Genomic DNA, 10,561 nt, shown 5'->3' with positions numbered 1-10,561 from the left:
CCCAACACTTTTTGTTTTTTTTTGAAATCCATAGCAACCACCGAACCGATTTGTTTTTCGTGCAGGTATTCGGAAACATGCACAGACCCGTATAATGTAGATTCATAGCTTTAAGTACTAGATAATTAAGAAAACAATTTTTTTGTCGATTAATTGTAAACAATTGCAGAATAAAAACTCGTCAAACGGTAAAGGTTGTCGTTCGATCACCGAAGGTAAGCCACGCGGGCAGCGGTCAGCACTTGGACGGGTGACCGGTTCATTATATTCCTTCCGTGAGTTTAACAAAGATAACATATGCAAATGTCGTAAGTGCGACGAGGAAGACGGCGATCTTTTAATGTAAAAAAAATATATATTAGGTTACGCGTACATGCCACTTTGACTGCTGCTTTATTTTTTTGGTTTTTAAATAATTAGAGATCTGAATTCAACATATCAGTTCTATGTTATAATGGACAGACAATGTTGTATTCTTGGGCCCCTAACACGTTAAGACCAACATAAAAACTAGAATAACTTACCATTCGTTAAACGTTAAACAATTTCGAACCACGTTTTTTTGAGCTCGAACAAACTCATAACACAACACTCATTTATTAGTCACTGGACCATTGTAAAACGAGAAGAGAGAAAAACCATGCGAAACTATTTTTAAAACGAAGAGAATAAAGGTTTTAAATGGTAGGGCTGTATGACAGACTTGTCAATTATCGTGGGGGGTACGGCTGAGATTTATGACGAAATCGAGCGGCGCCGGCGGTCGGTCACTTTCACGAAAGAGGTCTAAACACGGGTCGTTTACGATACCCTCTGGTTTACTAGAAAAGTTCTAGACAGATGTTTGTCGGCTTTTCGAGGTATTTATTTGTGAGTCCAAAGACTCAATGGAGTAATATCGGACTGAAATTCCAAGATTTTGCTGTGTAATCCAAAAAACTATGTTCCTCGTAACATTTAACGATGTGTTAATTCAACTATTATTTTAATTTTTCGTATACGTATTTATACTAAAAAGTACAGCGCTTCCAACAGTGAATTGTGAATTGAAAATGTTTCAAGAAAGATCGATAGTTTTGAAAAAAATTACATATTAATAAATTTAGATAGATTTAGAAGTATACATTGCACTTACTTTTCAAAATTATTGTACTTCTGATTTGGTTGAAATAACATAATATGTAGCAGTCATAGTCTTGTGTACATTGCAGTCGCGGCTGGTGTTGGGTAAAACCTTTATTTTTTTAGGGGGTCATTACCCAAATGACCTCATGGACCAGCCGTTCCTGTTAGGTTTTATATATCAAATTGATTCGTCTGTCTTTTTCATCATGCCTTCGAAAAGCGAGCTCCTGTTTCGCCAAAGTAACTGTGACGTCAATTAAATACGATAATAAAATTCGGTTTTTCCGAACTTATTGTGAGTGAGAGCAGTGAGAGCATCTTCTTTTCGTATCCCACCTCCACCCGGCGGCAGTAGTGCAGTGCTTATCAACATAATTACCGGCGTCTCGCCTCCACATTTTGACTTTTTTGTGTTTTATGTGTTCTCTAAGTCCAAAATTTTTAAATTTTTAAAAAGAGATTGCGGTACTATTCCTGTTGCTGAAATTATAATAATATATTTATTAATTTTTGTATTATATGTCTGTGTTATATTGTGTGAATTTGGAACAGCTATATCTAAAAGATATGCTTGCTTTTGTTGTTTATTTAAAATAATAATGTCTGGTCTGTTATGCTGAATGTGAATGTCAGTTAAAACTGTGCGATCAAAATATAATTTGTAATTGTCATTTTCTAAACAACTTTCTGGTTTATAAATGTAATGTGGTTGTGTATCCTTTAATAAATTGAATTTAACTGCTAAATTCATGTGTATAATTTTTGCGAATATATCATGACGTTTTTTATATTCGCTGTGAGCCAAAACGGTGCAAGATCTTGTATTGCAAATATAAAACCCTCAGCTCTTTAAAATATCTCCCATGTAAAGACTTTTGTTTTATATTTGCTATAGTGTCATATCACGAGCTCTATTGAGAAAATAATTTTTTAGTGAAGCAATTTGATTGTGTTGTAGAATTTCTAGATTTGAAAAACCCCTACCACCATTTTCGCGTGTAAATTAAATCTTTCAACAGCAGATTTGGGGTGATGTTTACAAAATTTTGTAAAGAGAACTCTAGTTTGAATATTTATATTCTTTAAATTAGTTTTGGACCATTTTATAACACCAAAAGAATAGATTTAATTTGATTTGATTGAATTAATACCTAAATATTTATAAAATTCTCCTTTATTTAAATTTTTAATGATTTCTCCTTCTTTAGTTATATATTCTAAATTTTCGTAATGACCACGACATATTGATTGATTTTCAGTTATTGTTAAGTTTTATGTCATCCATATAAAGAAGGTGATTTAATTTAATATTAATTTTATAAATTTTAAGAATTTTAATTAACCATGAATGTGGTACTGAATCATAGGCTTTTTTGTAGTCTATGAATTGTTGTTGCATTATTTTCCAAACGTTTGAGACTTAAAATATTCGTCAAATGTTCTTCTTTTTTTAAATCAGAATACCCCTGACAAATCCGAACATTTTGTTTTGCGGTAGATAAAAGTAAACATGGGCCAAGACAGAATATTAATATTCGGTGTGGAATTTTCCTGCGTTCTTGTTCATTTCTATCGAAGTGCTCACGAAAAGTTGTGAATATCAACACTTTGTAATTGTCGTAGTGAAAAATAAAAAAGATAGCTATGGGGCACAACTTATTTCGCACTTCATTAGAAAAGTAACAGTATTAAAATAAAAAAAAATATTTTTCTAAATTTCGAACGTTAGGTCTATCCTGACCAGCCGCCAATTAGTGGTATTATTTTATTTTTTGCTGTTTTCCACAATAGTTATTTTTATATTAAATCATTGATTCAAAAAATTGAAATTAAAAATTCAAATTTTGAAGGAACTCTGAAGTTTCAATGCAGTGACCATGTTGCTAGGTAACTAATAAAAAACAGTGCGTGAAATGAAAAACAGAAATAGTCGTATGCGTTTTGTATGGTTTCTATGGTTTCGATCTTACTAACAATGCAATGAAAATGACCCACTTCAGGCACAGATAACTATGCGTGAATTTCAATTTTTTGAATCAATTATATAAAAACAAAATTGATTTGGCGGCCGCTACACAAAAGTGGTGGGAGGCGAGAACCTGTTTCCGCCGGTCAATTTTAAAATTAATAAATTTTTCCCTGGATACGTATTCGACTTATCCGGTACGAGTTATTTTTAAATTAACTTAATGGCCCGTTGCTCTTGTTCTTTTTACATTGAATATGCGATGTTTTGGCATCGTTAGCAATAGTACAATACTCACGCATTTTTAATCTAAAATTAACAAAACTTGAATGGATCGGGATTATCACACTTCTGAATTGAAGTTTTCATTCGTTTAAAATATAATTGATAGTAATACGTAATGCGGATTGCCTAAACGTTGCTTCCATCACGTCAACATCACACATTCACGTTCGCCCGTAGAAATGGCGTGATGCACACGAAATCGATCCAAAAAGGCTCATAATATTTGTGTCACGCGAATCTACGTCGAAAACTAGAAAAAAAAAAAAATTCAATTCGAATTTCAATAATCGAAACGATGCGTCGTCGATACTAAACGTAGGTAGTAACTAAAGTGTGATCGGGTGCGATAAAAGTGTCCGTCAATAATCATCATCCGACAATCATTTAATAGACGAACGCTAATTTTTGGCACTCACTCGGACGACAGAACCAGTCCAGACGGAAACCGGGGCGCGGGGTGGGTGGGTGGTTGTATGTCCGTGAATCTGTCCGGCGCGCGTCAACATTTCAGTTATCGTCGCGAGAGTTAAAACGAAAGGTGGTTAGTGTGAAAGTGACGTTTTTTCGTGGAGACACGTTACGAAGGGTGAGTACCTAATATAATATAAAACCAACCGAAAACCCACAATAGTGCCCCGGTTTATTATCGTGAATAGGTGTTTGGTAAATATTTTCTGTATTCCAACTAGCAAGTCTTTTATCAAAAAACTCCGGCAACATGGCTATTGTGGTATTGTTGATACCACCTAACTGAAGAACTTAGTTAATAACTAAGTCGACGATTTTATCGGGAAATTGAACGGAGAAACAAAAATAGCTCTAGCGACAGTTGCCTGAAGTCGCAAATAACGGCGATTGACGAAATCACGTTTTTTTTATTTTAATTCCAATGAACAATACACAGGTCACAATTATCTGTTATGTATTCTATAATGTTTTGCAAAGTAAATAATGTGAGTTGTCATGCGTAATATTAATTAGCTAAGTAATTTTTGCAAGTATTTTATGTCAGATATGCAATGTATAATAACGTAATGTTGCAAAGTATTTTAATTTTTATGCTAGGTAGAGATAATAACTCGACAAATAACTCTTCTCTAATGAAAAAAAAAATAGAAAATGATTTAGGAACATAAAAAATCTCATTAAAACAGGAACAATTGAAATTAAAATAAACATAACATTCTGTACTAAAGTACAGTTTTGTTCACTCCTTTTTTCAAAGTCTTCTGTCCTCTCATTTGCACATACTGCTATTCCAAAACAGTGAAATTGTCTGTTTCAGGGAATCCTTAACGTTCCTTGCTAATGTCAACAACGTTTTCGATGAAACAAAGAGTCGGAAAAATGTCGGCTCATTGTATTCAATAACATACGCGACTACAAAACCATCTGTATCATTTGTAGGAATCGCGGTTTTTTCGATGAGAATTCGTTCTAATTTTTTTCTTTCTTAAAAAAGCTAAGTAATTTTAATTTCACTAAAGATGAACATTTAGGCTATATGCTGGGTAATGCAAATCCATCAACCATCAACTAGGTTGTTCAGCAGATGTACGATTGTTTATTTGATTTCTTCTTCCGAAGAGTTGTATTCTGGCAAAATAGAAATTTATTCATAACATAACCTCAATCAACTAAATTATTTCGAATACAATAACCACATAACTACAAGTTGGATAGGCATGGGTGCAAAATACCGATAATGCATGAAACCTAATAATAATAATAATGACATAATAAAAGTTAATTAAAAATCGCTGTTTCACGTCTTTTTCTTTTTTTGTTCGAGAGTTTTTGTGGTTCTGAAAAGAACCGTTTTATAAATGTGTCGAAAACGAAAAACATCTATTTCGAACTGGTGTACTTGGTGACGGCTTTGGTACCTTCGGAGACGGCGTGCTTGGCCAACTCACCGGGCAACAACAGACGCACGGCAGTTTGAATTTCTCTGCTGGTGATCGTCGAACGTTTGTTGTAGTGTGCCAGACGGGAAGCTTCAGCGGCGATACGTTCGAAGATGTCGTTCACGAAACTGTTCATTATGCTCATAGCCTTACTAGAGATACCGGTGTCGGGATGGACTTGTTTCAACACCTTGTAGATGTAGATGGCATAGCTCTCCTTCCTCCTGCGCTTCTTTTTTTGTCGCTCTTGGAAATGTTCTTCTGAGCTTTCCCGGCCTTCTTGGCTGCCTTACCACTTGTCTTCGGCGGCATTTTTCAATTCAATTCGATTCAACAAACTCGCGAACTGCTCTGACTCGTGTGCGTGCGTTAACTTTGCACCACCACCTTTCTGATAGGTAGTGTGTTCACCAGAACCCCACCTGAAAACGGGCTCCCACCAATCGTCACGTCCTATTCTCCTATCACGGAGGCTATAAATTCGAAGCACAGCTACCAGCTTTTACAATCGACGAGTCCGTCCGTCAGTTTTATTACTTCTCGTGGTGTCTAACGAACGAACTTAAAATGTCAGGTCGCGGTAAAGGAGGTAAAGTGAAGGGAAAAGCGAAATCCCGTTCGAGCCGTGCCGGTCTCCAGTTTCCGGTGGGTAGGATACATCGTCTTCTCAGAAAAGGAAATTACGCGGAACGCGTCGGTGCAGGAGCTCCCGTCTATTTGGCCGCCGTCATGGAGTACTTAGCCGCCGAAGTTCTAGAATTGGCAGGAAACGCTGCCCGTGACAACAAGAAGACACGTATTATACCGCGTCATCTGCAGCTGGCCATCAGAAACGACGAGGAATTGAACAAACTCCTGTCCGGAGTTACGATCGCCCAAGGCGGTGTCTTACCCAACATTCAGGCCGTACTTTTACCCAAAAAAACCGAGAAGAAACCTTAAACGAACGATCGATCCATCTCCGTGGCGAAAACTCAAAATATCGGCCCTTCTCAGGGCCACTATAGCTTTTTTTTTTTCGTAAAATGACCGATGCATCTTTTCTTTTGTATTATTATCATTTACGACTGCAATGCCAAAAGGAAAGCAAGGGGTGTTTACGATCTTGGTACATTTATCAGGTAGTCAGTTAGTAATAATTGTCCGTTGTTTCTCGAAAGAACATCATGTTTCTTTTTTTTCCTCTTATTTTTATTTTGTGGTTCTGAAAAGAACCGATTTTGTATTTCGTATTTTTATTCTGGTTTTCTCGAACGGTGAAGAGCGCCAGGAAATTAACCTCCGAAACCGTAGAGGGTGCGTCCTTGACGTTTCAAAAGCGTAGACGACGTCCATCGCTGTCACGGTTTTACGTTTGGCGTGTTCCGTGTAGGTGACGGCATCTCGGATGACATTTTCCAAGAACACTTTCAGGACTCCGCGAGTTTCTTCGTAGATCAAACCGGAAATACGTTTCACGCCGCCACGACGAGCCAATCTTCTGATAGCGGGTTTCGTGATGCCCTGGATGTTGTCACGCAGGACTTTGCGATGACGCTTCGCTCCTCCTTTTCCCAATCCTTTGCCTCCTTTACCGCGACCGGTCATCTTTTCAGATTATTTCAACTGACACAAAATACCTGCACACCTCGTCCCTAGGAAGTCAACTACCGCAAAATTTCAACTAACGGAGCCTTATATAGATTCAACGGTTCACCATCGACCAATCGACGAAGTCAGCCGTTGACTTTGTTCACGTATAAAAGTACAATTTAATATGGCGGAATTTTTAGTACCCGTTTACCTTTCGACGCGTGCACGTCTAACGATCGTCAGAGTCGATTTTAATAATTGTCAGTTTTTGTTTTTCATTCGTTTCATTCGAAATGGCCAGGGACCAAGCAGACCGCACGCAAGTCCACCGGAGGAAAAGCCCCCAGGAAACAACTGGCTACCAAAGCGGCCAGGAAAAGCGCTCCCGCCACTGGCGGCGTCAAGAAGCCCCACCGTTACAGACCTGGTACCGTGGCTCTGCGTGAGATCCGTCGTTACCAGAAAAGTACCGAGTTGCTCATCCGCAAGCTTCCCTTTCAACGTTTGGTGAGGGAGATCGCTCAGGATTTCAAAACCGATTTGCGCTTCCAAAGCTCCGCCGTGATGGCCCTCCAGGAAGCGAGCGAAGCTTACTTGGTCGGTCTGTTCGAGGACACGAATTTTGTGCGCCATCCACGCCAAACGTGTAACCATCATGCCAAAGGACATCCAACTTGCCAGACGTATTCGGGGTGAACGCGCTTAAATTTTTCCACATCGTGTTTCGGAAGAACAACACGAAACACGAATTTTATAACAAAAAAATCGGTTCTTTTCAGAACCTCAAACTTTACAGGCAAAAAAAAAAATATATCGCCCTTCAACCGGAAATGAATAAAATAAAAATGTCAATAATCGGTCGGTCCTCTCGATTCGGGTTGGGTTGCGGTCGTTCGTAAAATTTTATTGCATCCTGTCATCACCTACCTGCCAGCTGATGCTATCTATTTTATTTGGTTTCGCCGTAAGGATAGTTTTATTTCTTTTTTTCGTCGTAGATTATCGTGTGGCCCTGAAAAGGGCCATTTGTGCGTGCCCCGTTGCCGGTAGTACGATGATGACGTCGGAACGAGGCACAGCCGAACGAACATGAGTCGAGTATCCATCCACGTTTCTCACTTTTTCCTCTTCGGCGAAGGCGGCCTTTTTCCACCTTGACAGAATGGCTTTGGCTGTCTTGGGTTTGGGTGCTTTTGGGTTTTTTAGTCGGACCAGCCTTGTTAGATTTCTTCGCTTTGGAAGGCGATCGGGGTTTCGGGGCGGCTCTAGTTTTCTTTTCTGCCGAGGAGGCGGCCGATTTCTTGGCTTTCGCTGCGGCGGCGGAGGCAGCGACGGCGCTCTTCTTTTCGGCAGCAGTCTTCTTCGCTTTGGGGGAGGCTTGTTTTTTGGCTGTCTTCGAGGAAGCCTTGTCGGAAGTCGTCGCGACGGCGGTACGTTTGGCGGGATGATTTTTTTCGTCTTGGATGCGGCGGACGAAGCGGGTTTCCTCTTGTCGGAGGCGGAGGCGACTTTGGCACCACCGGAGGTGGACGAGGCGAGCTTGAACGAACCCGACGCGCCCTTACCTTTCGTCTGAACCAGAGATCCCGACGCCACGGCGCCTTTCAGATATTTCTTGATGAAAGGGCGACCTTTTCGGCGTCGACTTTGTAATTTGCGGCGACGAACTTCTTGATGGCCTGAAGAGACGATCCTCCGCGTTCCTTGAGTCCCTTGATGGCGTTGTTTACCATCTCGGATGTCGGAGGATGGGACGGTTTCGCCCTGGGATTTTTCGCTTTTTTCTCTTTCTTCGCGTGGGATTGAGGGGTGGCAGCGGAACCGGTGGTGACCGATGATGCTGTTTGATTTTCGACGTCGGCCATCTTTCACGTTAAAACGTTAAAAGTTAATAATAATTATTGAAAAAAACACTTGCTCACACACGTACACTTCGAGCACCTCGTGAACGAGAATTGAACAAAAAAATTTTCTAAGTCTTTATAAAATAGTCGCCACTGCGGACGGAAGACTGAACGCGCACCGCGTCCGCCGTCGAAGAAATTGCAGGCCTCGGAATCGTTGCCCGCGTGATGGCATCGTCCTCTTTCCTCGATCACCATCGCCACCGTGTGATCAAGCTGGCCGAACTCGGTTTCCGAAGTTTCCCTGGAGATAGCGAAGTTCGTCTCGGAACGTCGGTGGGTTTCGAATCAGGTACACGCCCCTCCAACCACCAGCCCTAAATCCGGGTCGTCACGGTTTCGATTCGGGACCGACGGTTTACGTCGGCGGTGCGGGGTAGACGCGTCGATTCCGGGAATCCATATTTCGTTCGCCGAAATATTGGTCCATCTCTTCCCGGAATACCGCGCCACCTTCTCGATTTTACGACATCTTCGCGTCGCCAAACGCTTCCGAAACGGTCGAAGCACAGAAAGGACCTGGTGTTCGAACCGAGGCAATTCCGACAACAGGATGCCGCGAACCGCCTCTCCGACGTTCAGGTCGATCGTTTTCGGCGGAAGTTGAAACGGGACGAGTCGACGACGGGTCCCGTTGCCGTCCGGACCCTTCGGGACGGCCGAAAGTCCGTCGAGAGGATCATCCGAAAGGAGACGGTCTTCATCGTCCGACCGATGCCGCACCTACGAGTTTTCCGATATTTTCTTCGACGGATCTTCAGGTTTTCTTCCTTTCTTCCGTCTTTCTCTCTTCGTAATTTCGTGTCCGACCTGCGTCGTCCGAAGTCGGGGTGAAGATCGAAGAAAAAACGCCAAAAATAACAACTCGTCAGCCACGCACACCGCGTTCGAATGTCTAACGGTCCAACTTGGATTTTCGAAGATCGCCGAATCCGAGGGACGATAAATAATAATAATAATAATAATAATGGTAATAAATAATAATGTTAATAATAATAATAATGATATGATGATTATAACGATAATTATTATAGATAGGTAAATAGAAACACAGGTCTCCTCTCGAAAATCGGAACTTCCTGATATTACTTACATATTTCGGTCGATCCAAATGTGGGAATCTCGTCGTCGTCGGAGCAAGCAGCGCGGTAGGTGGGGTGAAATTCTGGATTTTCCACCGCCGCCGGCGTCGAAAAATGTGCGACGCGGGAGATCGCCAGTCCGTCTAGTAGTCTCTCTTGTCGTTAGAGCGTGACGTGGTGGTTGTTGTGGGATTTCCCGTTAGTTCGGTCCGACGTCGGTCGTCAGAGGGTAAGTGCATACGGAAACGAAACGCATCGCGTTTTGATGTTCATATTCGTGCATCGGAATGTTAAAAGCAATATATTTTACACCAACGATCACACTAAACACCACGGCAACGGCCATACCACGTTGAAAAGCACCGGTTCTCGTCCGATCACCGAAGTTAAGCAACGTCGGGCGCGGTCAGTACTTGGATGGGTGACCGCTTGGGAACACCGCGTGCCGTTGCCCCCCAACACTTTTTGTTTTTTTTTTGAAATCCATAGCAACCACCGAACCGATTTGTTTTTCGTGCAGGTATTCGGAAACATGCACAGACCCGTATAATGTAGATTCATAGCTTTAAGTACTAGATAATTAAGAAAACAATTTTTTTTGTCGATTAATTGTAAACAATTGCAGAATAAAAACTCGTCAAACGGTAAAGGTTGTCGTTCGATCACCGAAGGTAAGCCACGCGGGCAGCGGTCAGCACTTGGACGGGTGACCGGTTCATT

At 41.1% G+C, this 10,561-nt stretch overlaps 1 non-coding gene across 1 annotated transcript; it reads left to right on the top strand.

The window, feature by feature from the left end:
* Positions 1 to 10,175: 10,175 nt before the first annotated feature.
* LOC138140920 (5S ribosomal RNA) lies at positions 10,176 to 10,295 on the top strand. Its single transcript, XR_011162830.1, has one exon. It is a non-coding gene; the product is annotated as a 5S ribosomal RNA (ribosomal RNA).
* The last annotated feature ends 266 nt before the right edge of the window (positions 10,296 to 10,561 follow it).

The sequence above is a fragment of the Tenebrio molitor genome, unplaced genomic scaffold, assembly GCF_963966145.1.
Source record: "Tenebrio molitor unplaced genomic scaffold, icTenMoli1.1 SCAFFOLD_583, whole genome shotgun sequence".
NCBI classification, from domain to species: Eukaryota; Metazoa; Arthropoda; class Insecta; order Coleoptera; family Tenebrionidae; genus Tenebrio; species Tenebrio molitor.
The sequence above is the reverse complement of the archived record's forward strand: the minus strand, read 5'-3'. Positions and strand labels throughout refer to the sequence as shown.